Below are 14,571 nucleotides of genomic sequence, written 5' to 3' on the forward strand. Positions count from 1 at the left end.
CCAAAACCCAGCTCGAATAACGATGGGCCCTGCCATGCTCGGCCCTGCTCGGCCCTGCCGCCCTGACGCTGTGCCATTGCCATCCCGGACGCCGGCTGCTCTGCGCTCTGCCGCGGGGTCGGTGCCGTCGGCGCGCTCCTCCGACCTCGGGGCAGCCCTGGAGGGCCTTCGGTGGGGCCTCGCGGACTGTCTAGCAGCGCCTCCACTGGGGCACACCTACGAGGAAAAAGCACGCACGCTCCATTTTCTTTCAATTTTTGGAAAGATAAGTTAAAGTGAGCACGGTGCTCTGCAGAGAGTGCGACCGACTGGGGACGGGGCCTCGACGCCCCCAGCTGTGGTGCGAGCGGCAACGGCTGCAGGGCGTGGCTGGGACGAAGAAGGAACGAAACAACGACGGACACAACAGCAGCGGCAACGAGTAGTAACTCTTGTCCCCCCCCCCAACACACTCGGGCGCAACGTGTGTGCGTGTGCGCTCCGCTGAGAGAAGGAGAGAAAGGGAGAGAATGAGAGGTATCTCGGGGTAAAAGCTCTGCTCGCACAGTACCGACGTGTCTCTCTTTTCTCTACGATGACAACGACAGACGCAGACACACAGGCAGGCAGACAGACAGACGCACTCACTCACTCACTCACTCACTCACTCACTCACTCACTCACTCACTCACTCACTCACTCACTCACTCACTCACTCACTCACTCACTCACTCACTCACTCACTCACATTCCTTCTCCCCAGTATTTCGAAATGGCACGGCACAGACCAGGTCCCCAGCCACACGTCATGCGCTGGAGAAATGAAGCTGACATAGGCCACCGGCCGCGTGGCGTGGCGTGACGTTTGATTTCCATCGGCGCGACAACATGGCAGCTCGGCAGCGCGGTAGGCGGGCCGGACTGGCAGCGCGCCCTGGCGGCGGGGCAACAAAGCAACAAAGAGGTTCGCAGTGGCGTGGCGCGCATGGAAAATCATGTTTTCGTTTCGCAGAAAAGGGCGGCTATAGAGGGAGGCGTGGCGAAGGTCGATGTGGATCCTTTTCACGGTCTCGGCCATTGCCCAAAACGGCGCGAGCCGTCGAGAAGCACTGCGCACATTGCCTCGCGCCTCGCCCTCACAGGCCTCGCCCTCACAGGCCTCGCCCTCACAGGCCTCGCCCTCACAGGCCTCGCCCTCACAGGCCTCGCCCTCACAGGCCTCGCCCTCACAGGCCTCGCCCTCACAGGCCTCGCCCTCACAGGCCTCGCCCTCACAGGCCTCGCCCTCACAGGCCTCGCCCTCACAGGCCTCGCCCTCACAGGCCTCGCCCTCACAGGCCTCGCCCTCACAGGCCTCGCCCTCACAGGCCTCGCCCTCACAGGCCTCGCCCTCACAGGCCTCACCCCGCCTCGCCCTCACAGGCCTCGCCGCATGCCTCAGGAGACCGGCGGCAGGGGCGGCAGCCACTGCGTTAACGCGGGGGCCATATCGTTGCCTCTTATCTCGACTCGAGTGACAGCGAGCGAGGGTGGCCGCCCCCGCGGCGTCCCTCGGGGTCCGGATGATGACGTCACTGCTTCAACTGTTGCGCTGCGTTCTGCTGCGCGGCCGAGGGCGGCCTGGGCAGCGACCCGCTGGAACATCGCGGCCTTGGGGAGGACGACGGGGACGTCGGGGACGACGGCGTGCTGGGCAAACCCCGGCAAACCCCGGCAAACCCCGCGAAGCTGCCGAAGCGCCGTCTAATGACGTTTCTAAAGTGTTTGTTGAGGATTACGGCGTTCTCCCCCGCAGACAAGGCCGACGTCGAGGCCCCCGCCTTGGCCGTGGTCGAGGCCGTGGCCGTGAACACCGTCTGGCCCCGCGGCCCCGCCTCCGCCCGCCCACGACAACGCTTCGGCCCGCGTTGGCGGGCTGCTGCTTAATTTGCTAATCTCGCTGACCGGGCAAACCGGGTGCTGGCCGCGTCCCAGCGGCGTGCCGTAGACACTGGCGCCAGGTTCCCTGTCATAAACTGCAGGGGGAGGGGGAGGGGGCAAGTCCTCGCCGGCTCAGTGCGATCGGCTCGGCCTCGACCTGGCACCGATTTCGCGTGTGTTTTCGCGGGGATCGATGTTGATATAAATACTTTCGCAAAGAGCCCCCCCCTTTTCACCGAGGTGTTCGCGTGACCAAGGTTAGGTTAGGTCAGGCTAGGTTAGCTTAGGTTCTGTTGACGTGAAGGAATCCAACACTGGGAGAGCAATGTGTTCGGCACGCCTCGCCCGGATGGGAGTCAGGACGTTGCCTCCTGTGCCTCCACTGGAAACATTACCTATCCTAGAAGCGGTCGAGGAGGTTTTCCAGGGCCTCCAGGAACTCAACGCGGCCTTCGCGGTGCCGCCGCTGCGCTGCCGCCGGAGCTGCTAAAATGTTGCGCCGGCCGAGGCATTCATCAAGTCCCCGCAACATGGCAGGACGCAGCCTCGCTCCATCTCTCTCGCACGCGTGGGGCATCCCGAAGGGGTGCGAGAGAGACAGAGCGACGAAAGCACTGTACGCCGCGATCACCGCGCCGGCCGGCGGCCAGCGCCACCGCGGGAACGCCGAGGAGGAAGAGGACGAGAGATTGCGGCCGGGAAGGGAGGACCGCGAGGACCGCCATGACGGAGTGGTAATCAGCCAGGAGAGCCCCAACCCTTCCGTTGCCCTGCCTCTGTCGCACTCTGCCGCATGGGCGCGAGAGAGACAGCACGACTCGCCCACACTGCTCGGCGGGCTCGGTTGGATCCTGAAGCTTGACACGTCGCGGCACTGCAAGGCACTGCAAGGCACTGCACCACGCAATGACGTCATTGCAGGGAGCGTGGCAGAACGTCCCGGGCAGACCAAAGGTCGACAGCCAGACGGACAGGCGCACAGACAGATGGACAGGCTGACAGGCCCACATGCCCCGGTAGTTATCGCCAGCCGTCGATGCTCACTCTGTCTGTCTCGCAACCATGTGGGGCGTGGGGGTGCGAGAGAGACAGAGCGACGAAGCGCTGCTCGCAACAGCAGCCCTCCGCAGCCCGCTGCAGCTAGAGGCCCGCCGCGCGCCGAGTCGGACGGCTAATCAATGGGCTGCAACTTCGGCAGGGCGGCCGTCAACGTGTCGGCCGCGCTTTTCGGGAAGGGACAAACTGCACGCGGCGAAAGGGGGGCAAAGGGCAGCCCACCGAATTTCGCGCCACTGCCTAACCTGCGTCCTCAGCTAACTGCTAGCGACTAATTACAACCCCGCCAAACTACTGACAGAGCAAATCGAAAGCATTTTATCTGCTCACAGAAAATTTCTTACACCCAAGGGCACTTGAATTAATCCAACCTAACCGAACCCAAAAGAGCCTTACCCTTACCTTACCTCTCTGAACGCAGTGCGGCTCGACTCGAGGCAATCTGTCCGCCTATAGACACGGCACTGTTTTCCCTGCGCCGCCCAAACAAAGCAGCGGCATCTGCGCCGCCCTCGCCGCCTTCGCCGCCTTCGCCGCCTTCGCCCCGCCGTTTGCCCGCGATTCATTATCGCTTGGCGGGGACGGCGGGGACGCAGAAGCTCGTCAAACTTACAATTCATCCTCCGGCCTTACCGCCGCACCGCCCTCGCTGATCCCCCATTAGGCTTCCCTCTCGCTGCCGAGGCTTTGGGTCTGGCCCCTCGTCGGCGTGCATGAAACATGACGCAACTCCCGCCTGGACACGGACGCGGCGGCGGGGCCGTGACGGCGTGGCCTTGGCGGCGTGGCCTTGACGGCGTCCCCAAGGCCACGGCCACGGCACTCGGCGACGCGAAGTGCGTTCCCATGCGCACGACGCGGGTCGCGGGTGTGAGCGATGGCCACCGCGGGGACGCAGAGCGATGCACGCCGAGCCAAGCACATTAAAATTCTGAAAGGAGCGCAAATTAGGTGGTATAGTGGGATCGAAAGCAGAACGAAAGCAATTTTCTGCAGCTTCGAGGTGCGTAGCCGTGCCGAGAGCGCCCGCGGAGTCCGGGATAGGCAACCCGCCGCACGGCGGTGGCCTGGTGCTGCCTACGCCGCAGTCCGCGGGCGCTCGCCGGCCGGCCTGACTCGGTGCTTCACGTATTCACCGACATCCACTCCCTCGGTGTCCCTGGCGGTCCCTGGCTGCTAAGGCGTCCTTTGTGTCGCCACTGGAAAAGGGCCCCCCCGTGGGAAGGTGGGGGGTGGGGGGAGTCGTTGGGGACGCGCTCCGCGGAAGCGAGCCGACAGAAGGCGTGGCGGCCGAGCGGGCTGCCGGCGGCGCTGCATGGCGCCGAGACGAACAGACTTTCCCGCCCGCCTCGTTGTAATTAGCGGCCTGTCTGTGTACCGACCGAACGGGAGCGGAGGGGGAGGGGGAGAATGGAGGGGAAGGGGAGGGTCCCTTCGAGGTGCCACGGCGATAATTACTCCGATCCGAGCGGCTGAAGACTTCGACGTCGAGGCTTAATCCTAATTCTGCCGGGCGCGGGCCCTTGCGGCGTCACCCAGTGCTTGCTGGGCGCTGGGCCCCACCATGGTGGTCCCCGACGTGGGCCCCGCCCACCGCCCTGCTGCTGCAAGGGGCGCCGCCCACGACCGCGCGCGCGTCAAGAGTCCCGTTATGACGCACCTCCCAACTATCCCGGCAAGGGGCGTCCGAGGACCGCCTGGTGCCTCGTCTGGTGCCTCGCCTGGTGCCTCGCCTGGTGCCTCGCCTGGTGCCTCGCCTGGTGCCTCGCCTGGTGCCTCGCCTGGTGCCTCGCCTGGTGCCTCGCCTGGTGCCGCCTCGCCTGGTGCCTCGCCTGGTGCCTCGCCTGGTGCCTCGCCTGGTGCCTCGCCTGGTGCCTCGCCTGGTGCCTCGCCTGGTGCCTCGCCTGGTGCCTCGCCTGGTGCCTCGCCTGGTGCCTCGCCTGGTGCCTCGCCTGGTGCCTCGCCTGGTGCCTCGCCTGGTGCCTCGCCTGGTGCCTCGCCTGGTGCCTCGCCTGGTGCCTCGCCTGGTGCCTCGCCTGGTGCCTCGCCTGGTGCCTCGCCTGGTGCCTCGCCTGGTGCCTCGCCTGGTGCCTCGCCTGGTGCCTCGCCTGGTGCCTCGCCTGGTGCCCTCGCCTGGTGCCTCGCCTGGTGCCTCGCCTGGTGCCTCGCCTGGTGCCTCGCCTGGTGCCTCGCCTGGTGCCTCGCCTGGTGCCTCGCCTGGTGCCTCGCCTGGTGCCTCGCCTGGTGCCTCGCCTGGTGCCTCGCCTGGTGCCTCGCCTGGTGCCTCGCCTGGTGCCTCGCCTGGTGCCTCGCCTGGTGCCTCGCCTGGTGCCTCGCCTGGTGCCTCGCCTGGTGCCTCGCCTGGTGCCTCGCCTGGTGCCTCGCCTGGTGCCTCGCCTGGTGCCTCGCCTGGTGCCTCGCCTGGTGCCTCGCCTGGTGCTGCGCGTCGCGGCGTCGCCACGCCTGGGGGCAGTGCTGTAACGTGTCCGGCCTGGGCGGCTTGATAACGGCCTTCATCGAGGAAAAGGGGCGCGGCTTCGTCGAGCACCAGCGGGCGCCCCGGCGCGCTGCGTGTAGCGATGTGTATTGTGTATCGACGAGGGTGGCAAGGCGGAGCAAGGCGAGGCCGCGGAGGGAAGCCCTCGTTAAAGAAGAAGATGTTTGCCCGGGGCAGCGGATGCTGCCAGGACGCCGGGGCACGGTCACGGTCACGGAGAGAGGGTGGCCGTCGAGCACCGCCAGGGAAAAGGACAGCCGTCCGGGGCAGTGGGTGCGAGGGGAGGGAGAGAGAGAGAGACCAGGGAGACCGCCTTCATGGGAGCGCGGGGACCTCGGCGTCTCTGCGGCCGCGGCCCCGAAGGCGCCCGAAGGCCGAAACACGACGGCGACCTCATGGCGACGCGCGGGGCTCGCCGGGGGTTCGGCTTGGCGCGCTGTCCCTCGAGTCCATCCCTCTGGTTCCTCGAAGCAAGCCTTGCCAGAGCTGGTCACTACAAATTCATTTATAAAAAAGAGAGAGCGAGGGAGAAAAAGTTTGCACTGACGGCGCCGCCCTCCGCGTGTCCTTGGCGCTGCTGCCGCTGGCTGCTGCTTGTGTGTGCGGGCCGTGCGGGCGGTGCAGGACTGTCGGAGAGCTCGGAGAGCGTCCCGCCTCGGCACGTGTGCGCTGCCTGCGGCTGCCTGCGGCTGCCTGCGCCACGTCGGGGCGGGGGGAGGCGAGAGAGTCGAATGGCGTGAATTAAAAATGGCGTATGCCAGTCAGTCCCCCGCGCGGCTGTCAGCCCTGGAGCACTCCGTCGGACTCCGCCGCCCGTCCGACGCGTGACACGGACGTCGGACGGACAAGAAAGCCAGCACTCGACACTCAGAAAAAAAATCTTGACACAAGACAATTTACTCGGAGAAAGGATAATTTATACTTGTGGTCGAGTAACTCTTCACCCCTGTTCCAAGTAAATTTTTGCGGCTTCGCAAAGCGACTTGTATATTCGCACATGTCGTTTCTGCTATCTCCATCCTCGTCGCCGCTATCTCCCTCCCTGTCACCGCTATCTCTCCCCGCCGCCCGACAGCATGCCGCCCCGCCCTTTGCGCTGACCTTGGTCCTCGGTTCTCCTCGGCGCCGCGTGAGTTGCAGCGTCTTATGAGGCGAGTCAGCTGTGGGGCGTTGAGCTCCGAACAACAAGCACTGATCGGCCGAGATATGGGAATGGAGCCGTGGTGGTGATGGTGGTAGTGGTGGTGGTGGTGGTGGTGGTAGTGGTAGTGGTGGTGGTGGTGGTGGTGGTGGTGGTGGTGGTGGTGGTGGTGGTGGTGGTGGTGGTGGTGGTGGTGGTGGTGGTGGTGGTGGTGGTGGTGGTGGTGGTGGTGGTGGTGGTGGTGGTGGTGGTGGTAGGGAGGGGGGAGGGTCCCGACGACCCGACGCGCGAAACTGCAGCCAGCAGAGCTCTCCGGGTGGCCCCATGCACGGCACGGGTTTGATAAGTCTGTCGATCGATCCCTGCCGCTTACAAACCCTTTCAGCTTCTTTTTTATGCGCGGCGTCCCGCTCCGCTCGGGTCATCTGGCTGGCCACCTGCCCGTGACAGGCACTTACACTGTCCGGGCCATCTGCCTGCGTGGCTGTCCTCGGCCTAGTGGTCTCGGCGCCGGTCCAGACCGGGCCGGGCGGGCCTGCCAGGCCTCACCGTGCGGGGCGCTGCCGTGTTGCACGTGGCTTGCCAGCCCCCGCACTTCCCCGGTGGACGGGGAGTGCGCCTGGAACGCCCGGCCCGCCGAAGACCCCCCGCACCGCCGCACCGGTCAGACGCACGCCGCGCCCTCGCCGGGCCGTGCGGCCGTGCGTCGCCCAAGACAAACCAAACAACCTTCGTGTGAGTGGGTGGCGGCGGCGGCCGGCCGGTCGGGGTTCTGGGTGTTCTGGGCCCGGGGACGGGGACGAACGGGCTGGCAAACTTTGATGATTGGTTTCGGCTCCCCGAGGCACCACAAATCGGGCGCCATTCAGTCTGGCCGCCCTTCCCGGGCCTTCCCGGGCCTTCCAGGGCCTTCCCGGGCCTTCCAGGGCCTTCCAGGGCCTTCCAGGGCCTTCCAGGGCCTTCCAGGGCCTTGCAGGACGGACGGACCGTGGGCGGAGACAGACCACCGCGATGACGACATCCCCCGAGGCCTGGGCAGGCCTGGGCAGGCCCCACGCGCGCGGCCGGCCACTGTCTCCCCCTCCCTTCCGCCGTCACCGTCGACAACGCCCGCCGACGTCCCCCAGTTTGGCAACAGTCTCGCGTGCTGCAGGACTTTGGGCGTCATCGCCGCGCACGAACGCACGCGACACTGGCGCAACACGCTTACCAACTTGCAAGTGGAGCGGCCGGCGGCGGCAGTGTCACTCGACGCGGCGGTCAAGGGTGCGGTGCCGGCCGCGGACCCCGCGACCACGGCGTCGACGACGGCGGCTTCCCGGGGTGGCGCGACGCGCGGAGTGGGGCTGAGGGGAAGGGAAGGCCACTGACCCAGCTCATCCAGCGGCGGCGAAAATCGGTCAGCTTGCCAAGGTCACGTGTATTCCTGGCACTTCTGGACCGGCGGGCCGTCTGTCGTTGCATCCGGGGCCCAGAGGCGAGAGGACGGCGAGGAGGGGCGGCGGCAGGGCGGCCTCAAACACGCCCGAGCTTTCGCATCAAACACGGGGACGCCTCGCTGGCTGCAGACCGCACACATAAACACTCACACTAGCACACATACTCACACACATACACACGGACGCTCGGTGCCCGTTCATGCACCATTACCTGGCGACGGAACGGTGCCGAGCCGCTGGAACTTTGAGGCGCGGGAGCAAACTGTGTCCAGCACGAGAAGGCCGCCGTGCAGGCGGAGAGAGAGTCGAGGGAGATAAAAGAGTTGGAGAGAGAGACAGAGAGAGCTAGGGCCTCAAGGACCTGATGGCCTGCCTTGTCCCAATTTTACCAGTGTTACTATAGTCTCGCTTTAATGCACCGACGCGCGCGGGGCGGGGTTGGGGTTGGGGTTGGGGGTGGGGGTGGGGGTGGGGGTGTCTCGGAACGGGGGCAAGGGCGTCATCAGCAGCAGGAGCAAGCGAGACGGGAAAGCCGCACCGCGGCGCGCTGGAGCATTCCCTGGAGCATTCCCTGGAGCATTCCCTGGAGCATTCCCTGGAGGCTCCAGGCTGCGGCAGGTGGCGTACTCACTATTGACACTGAACACATGTTCCGGAGGCTCGTAGTCGGGTGTCGGCCACTCGCTCATGGTGTCACGAATCGCCGTCGGGAGAACATCGCCACAAGCCCTGCAACAGAAAGGCAGTGAGTCAGTGTCGTTCTGCAGGAGCAAGTTCTTCGCAGGGCGCTGCAGCACTGCAGCCTGCCTGCCGCGCTGCCGCCTGCAGGCGAGTCAGCCAGGACATCGCCGGCCCTAACAGCTGCCCCAACTTTGCCGCCAGTCAATATTGAGTTACAAGTTGAGCTTTCGGACGGCAGGATAATTATTGCCCTGTCCGGGCCTCTCGTCGTGCCGCACTCTCCGTCTCTCTCGCACCGCGGGACGCCCCGCGAGGGAGACGGCGTCGGAAGCACGGTCGGCGACGCACCGACGGCGGAGACATGCGACCCGAACCCGAATCTCAAGAATGGCCGCCGTGCGACGCGGGCGGCACATGCCGAGGCACTCCGCCGGTCGATGGGAAGGGAAGGCTCTCACTTTCTGGGCTGGGCGGGTTCGATTTGCAGGCACGGCCGGTGGGCAGGCGGGCAGGCCGACACGCGAGGGGCTGCCTGTCGGCAACTAAGTTCAACTCCAACGGTTTTGCATTATAAAATAAAATTTACTGATGACGCTTGTTGAGCTTTTAAGTTTTACAGTTTGGTCTTCTAAGACTTTCAGATTATCAACACAGTCCTATAGTGTAACCTTTTCTTCCTCAGTTTTTTTTTTAAATTCCGTTTTCAACTGGAATTTTCAACTGGAATTTTTAGCTATTTTTTTTTTTTGGCGGCACGTTCAGTTGTCGGTTTCGGAGAGCCACGTTCTCGCTTCTCCATTGTTGTAATTTGGTGGTGTTGCGCAGGTTGCGACCGCGGCGGCGGCGCGTCGCGCGTCGCGGTGGTGCGTAGTCCGGGGGAGTCGCGCCTGCCTCTCGGCTTTGTCCAGGGCGAGGCAGGGCGAGGCAGGGCGAGGCAGGGCGAGGCAGGGCGAGGCAGGGCGAGGCAGGGCGAGGCAGGGCGAGGCAGGGCGAGGCAGGGCGAGGCAGGGCGAGGCAGGGCGAGGCAGGGCGAGGCAGGGCGAGGCAGGGCGAGGCAGGGCGAGGCAGGGCGAGGCAGGGCGAGGCAGGGCGAGGCAGGGCGAGGCAGGGCGAGGCAGGGCGAGGCAGGGCGAGGCAGGGCGAGGCAGGGCGAGGCAGGGCGAGGCAGGGCGAGGCAGGGCGAGGCAGGGCGAGGCAGGGCGAGGCAGGGCGAGGCAGGGCGAGGCAGGGCGAGGCAGGGCGAGGCAGGGCGAGGCAGGGCGAGGCAGGGCGAGGCAGGGCGAGGCAGGGCGAGGCAGGGCGAGGCAGGGCGAGGCAGGGCGAGGCAGGGCGAGGCAGGGCGAGGCAGGGCGAGGCAGGGCGAGGCAGGGCGAGGCAGGGCGAGGCAGGGCGAGGCAGGGCGAGGCAGGGCGAGGCAGGGCGAGGCAGGGCGAGGCAGGGCGAGGCAGGGCGAGGCAGGGCGAGGCAGGGCGAGGCAGGGCGAGGCAGGGCGAGGCAGGGCGAGGCAGGGCGAGGCAGGGCGAGGCAGGGCGAGGCAGGGCGAGGCAGGGCGAGGCAGGGCGAGGCAGGGCGAGGCAGGGCGAGGCAGGGCGAGGCAGGGCGAGGCAGGGCGAGGCAGGGCGAGGCAGGGCGAGGCAGGGCGAGGCAGGGCGAGGCAGGGCGAGGCAGGGCGAGGCAGGGCGAGGCAGGGCGAGGCAGGGCGAGGCAGGGCGAGGCAGGCGAGGCAGGGCGAGGCAGGGCGAGGCAGGGCGAGGCAGGGCGAGGCAGGGCGAGGCAGGGCGAGGCAGGGCGAGGCAGGGCGAGGCAGGGCGAGGCAGGCCGAGGCAGGCCGAGGCAGGGCGAGGCAGGGCGAGGCAGGGCGAGGCAGGGCGAGGCAGGGCGAGGCAGGGCGAGGCAGGGCGAGGCAGGGCGAGGCAGGGCGAGGCAGGGCGAGGCAGGGCGAGGCAGGGCGAGGCAGGGCGAGGCAGGGCGAGGCAGGCCGAGGCAGGGCGAGGCAGGGCGAGGCAGGGCGAGGCAGGGCGAGGCAGGCCGAGGTCCCATTCTGTTCGGGACCCATTGTCGCCGTGTGTCGCCGGGGTCGCGCCGCCCCGCGCTTTTGTACCTGGCCTGCTCAATCATTTAACTCTGCATGCCAAGCAGGTCGGCAGCGCCCACGCCGACACGCCGACACGCCGACCACCCCACTCCACTCCGCTCCGCGCAGCGTCTGGCGAACGCGCCGCGAACCGCCGCCACCGCCGCCTCCACGCCCCCGACCTTGAATCAACTTGTGGCTTCCGAAATGAGTTTCGATTGTCCGACCGCCCGCCGCGCCACCACGGCCACGGTCGCGGCACACACACACACACACACACACACACACACACACACACACACACACACACACACACACACACACACGCAAAGAAGGACGGACGACAAATAATAGCAGTATTTTCCTCCAGAGTGGCTCCGCTCCGCCACCGACGCGGGACAAATATTCAAATCCACTTGATAGACGCGGGACGCGGGCGTGCGAGTGTGCATCATTCCCCATGACGTGAATATAGCAACCGCCCCGCCCGCCGCCCCGCCCCGCCCCGTCCTGCTTCGTCTGACTCCAACGAAACCACCCGCCGCCCCATCGGGTTCCTATTTAGTTTCCGCTCCAGACGCCGCGCGCAGACGCGGCCGGACAATGACTGCTCCAGCCAGCGACTCCAGCGAGTCCTAACTTGCCGCTGAACCACCAATGAGCTCAACTCACGGCGCGGCCGGGCGCGGCGCTCCAGGGCTCCAGCGCTGCTCTCTCCACTGGAACGACCCGCTCGCCCCGCTGGAGTGGCCAACAAACTCCCGCGGCAAGAGTTAGCAGCAGCACGCTGATTCCAAGAGTCGTTTTCGCCGCTCCGTCTCTCTCGCACCTGGATAGGACGCCCCACGAGTGCGAGAGAGACAGAGCGAAGAAGGCGCCTATTAGGCCTCAGCGCGGACCGGCCCGCGACGACGACGAAGACGGGCCTCGGTGGTGTTGACCTGGACAAACTCCATCGAGGCGCGGGGCCGTGCTGAGTGCTTTTTAAAGTGGGTCACCGAGGCAATATTGACGAAAACGACGCCGTGTTCCTTTCACGCCGCGCTGGAATGCACCTGCCCCCCCCCCCCAACCCCCTTTCCGGCCCCTGCCGAGATATCTGCTTCACATCGCGGCCTGCTGCTGCGTCTTCTTCTTCTTCTTCTTCTTCTTCTTCTTCTTCTTCTTCTGCGCCCTTGGCCTCCACTTTCTGCACTCGCCACATTGCATCGCATTGCATGCATGCGCCGGTTTGCTTTCATTGCTTTCGTCGAGTCGCACTAGCTGTCGCACTACCAACTGTTTTTTCGAGTCACAACTGCGCCACTTTTCCTGGCATTGAATTATTGGGTAGCATTGCCCCGCTATGGTGGTGTTTGCATTGAAGTCTGACGTTCGAGGATGAATTTCGTTTTACCTCCTCCCTGTGCGATCATAATCATGTCTCTAGATAGACCGCGCTGGGGGAGTGAGCGGCTCGGGGAAGGCTGCGGCTGACTGCACGGCGCGCGGCCCGCGGCGCCGAGGCCGAGGGTGGGTCGGTGGGGCAAGGCCTGGCCGGCCTGCCCCGCCTTGCTTCACCGCTGCTACTGGATGTCAGCAGCAGAGCAAGCGGAGCAAGCGGAGCAAGCGGAGCAAACGCAAGAAGGGAGCGCTGCACCGAGTGCAGGCCAAGCCAGTCTGAGAGTCGTTTTGTTCGCTCCGCACTCACAGGCGCTTAGGCGCGAGAGAGGCAGAGTGCTCCGGACGCGGCCGGCAAACCGCGGCCCGGAACGGCCGACCGCCTCGGGCAGCCGCAGGCAGCCGCAGGCAGCCGCCTCATTCCGGAGGATCGTTGCGTCCCTCTGTCTCTCTCGCGCCACGGGGCGTCTGGAAGGGTGCGAGAGAGACGGCAGCTCCAACTCCAACTTGGGCAGCCGCCTCATTCCGGAGGGTCGCTGCGTCCCTCTGTCTCTCTCGCGCCACGGGGCGTCTGGAATAGGGATGCTAAAATACCGGTAAGATTCAAAGTTACGTAAAATACGGTAAAATACGGTATTTTACCGTATTATACGGTAAAATTGGGTAAAATTGATTTTTCTTTAATTTTAGGGGTAATTGTGGTACCTCTAGTAAAAATAGGGGGAAAGAAGGTACGTGGGTGAGGGTGTATCGGTTACATCGTTTCATACATACTTCCAAGCCAACATGTCTCAAGAACTATGAAGCATTTTGAAAGACAAGGACCAAACACTGTGTGTTTAAGATATGAACTATTCTCCGACTTATTGACCCCTCCCCCTAATGTCTGAATTTTGTGGACTTTCCCTTTTTGTGAATAAATTTTGATTCTGCCGTGTTCTTTTGACCGTAAATTAACAGCCCAAATATACTGTAGTGCAAACATGTTGCCTTTTTTCTCGTTGTCCATGTAAGTTGGTTCGATCTCATGAAAACTCTTTTTTCCGAAAGGCATCAGCGGCCCCTTGGTGTCCAATCGTGTCAATGTTTATTGCATTTTTCAGCTCAAATAACTTACAAGTATCTACCCCTATTTTTTCCTATTTTCTGTTTAAAGTTAGTTTACATTATACTTATCTTGGCAACAAAAAAGTTTCTGGTTTGGCTCGTGTAGTTAAATTTTAGTTTCCACAAGTTTTGCAAAAGAAGAGAACATTGACTTCCAGAGATGATGTCTTGCACGTACATGGGGCGGCGCGAGGGGCAGATACAAACCAAGAGTTCCCAAGGGGCGCTGTTTTCAGTCCCTACGTCCTAATTCATCGTGTGGAAGCAAAAGAAGGGCAAATAAGTCAATATTTCAAAATTACCGAAAAATACCAATTTTACCGGGGTCTCCGTAAAATACCGTATTTTACCGTATTATACCGTTTTTTACCGGTAATATTACCGGCCTTCACATCCCTAGTCTGGAAGGGTGCGAGAGACGGCAGCTCCAGCTCCAACTTGGGCAGCCGGCGCCGGCGAGTGAAAACAATAAAAATTGACACAAAGTGAAACAAAGTCCAACTGGCAAACGAGCGGGTGCTGCGCTGATTCTGCTACACCGTAAATTGGCGCCGCTTGTCCCGGTGCCGAGGCCGTGCCGCTCGCCGTGCAGGTGCCGGCTGATCCCGCGCGAATTGGGCGATTGGACGCGGTGAAGGCCACCGCCCTGATGGCGGCCGTGTGCTGCTGGTGGCGGCCCTGAGCGCGCCAGGGCAGCCAGAGCTTGCAGCGACAATGATAAATCCGAGCGGGCTGCTGCGGCCTCACGCCACTGCCACGCCGCCACGCGCTCGATGGGGACCACCACGATGTGCGGTGCGTAAATTGTGTGACGGGTAATATAGTTCGCTTGGTTCTCATCTCCAATTGACCCAGATAGTGTTGGGCCCGCCCCGCCCCTCCCCGCCCCGCCCCTCCCCGCCCCGCCCCTCCCCGCCCCGCCCCTCCCCGCCCCGCCCCACCCCGCCCCACCCCGCCCCGCCTTTCCTCCACGCTCCCCCGAGCCCAATAGACCAATAAAAGTCACCTCTGCACCGGGTTGCGTTGCCGCGGCGGATTTAACTAAATAACTTAATAACTCGCCTCTGGGAAAAGCCCCCTTTTCTCCAGCGGGCGTGATGCGGGGGGTTGCCAGGGACGGCTACCCGCCTTCCTGGCCTTCGCTCTGGCGCCCGGACCACCGAGGTGCAGTGTATTTATTTATTCCCGAATCTACCTATTTCTCGCCGGCATTGCGAACGGCTACAAGCCTTGATTCCCTTTCTTTCTTTCCTTCACCCGCCTCCTCTTTGTTTGTCTCCGTCCCTCCCGGCCGCGG

General features: G+C 64.2%; 1 long non-coding RNA gene across 1 annotated transcript in view; it reads right to left on the reverse strand.

The window, feature by feature from the left end:
• The window catches only part of LOC117654218, a 91,036-nt gene that overhangs the window by 11,193 nt on the left and 65,272 nt on the right, over positions 1 to 14,571 (reverse strand). The window contains exon 2 of the long non-coding RNA XR_004588293.1: positions 8,664 to 8,761. This is a non-coding gene — a long non-coding RNA (uncharacterized LOC117654218). The remainder of the gene's footprint in view (positions 1 to 8,663; positions 8,762 to 14,571) is intronic.

This window comes from Thrips palmi, unplaced genomic scaffold (assembly GCF_012932325.1).
Source record: "Thrips palmi isolate BJ-2018 unplaced genomic scaffold, TpBJ-2018v1 HiC_scaffold_10, whole genome shotgun sequence".
Lineage (NCBI taxonomy): Eukaryota > Metazoa > Arthropoda > Insecta > Thysanoptera > Thripidae > Thrips > Thrips palmi.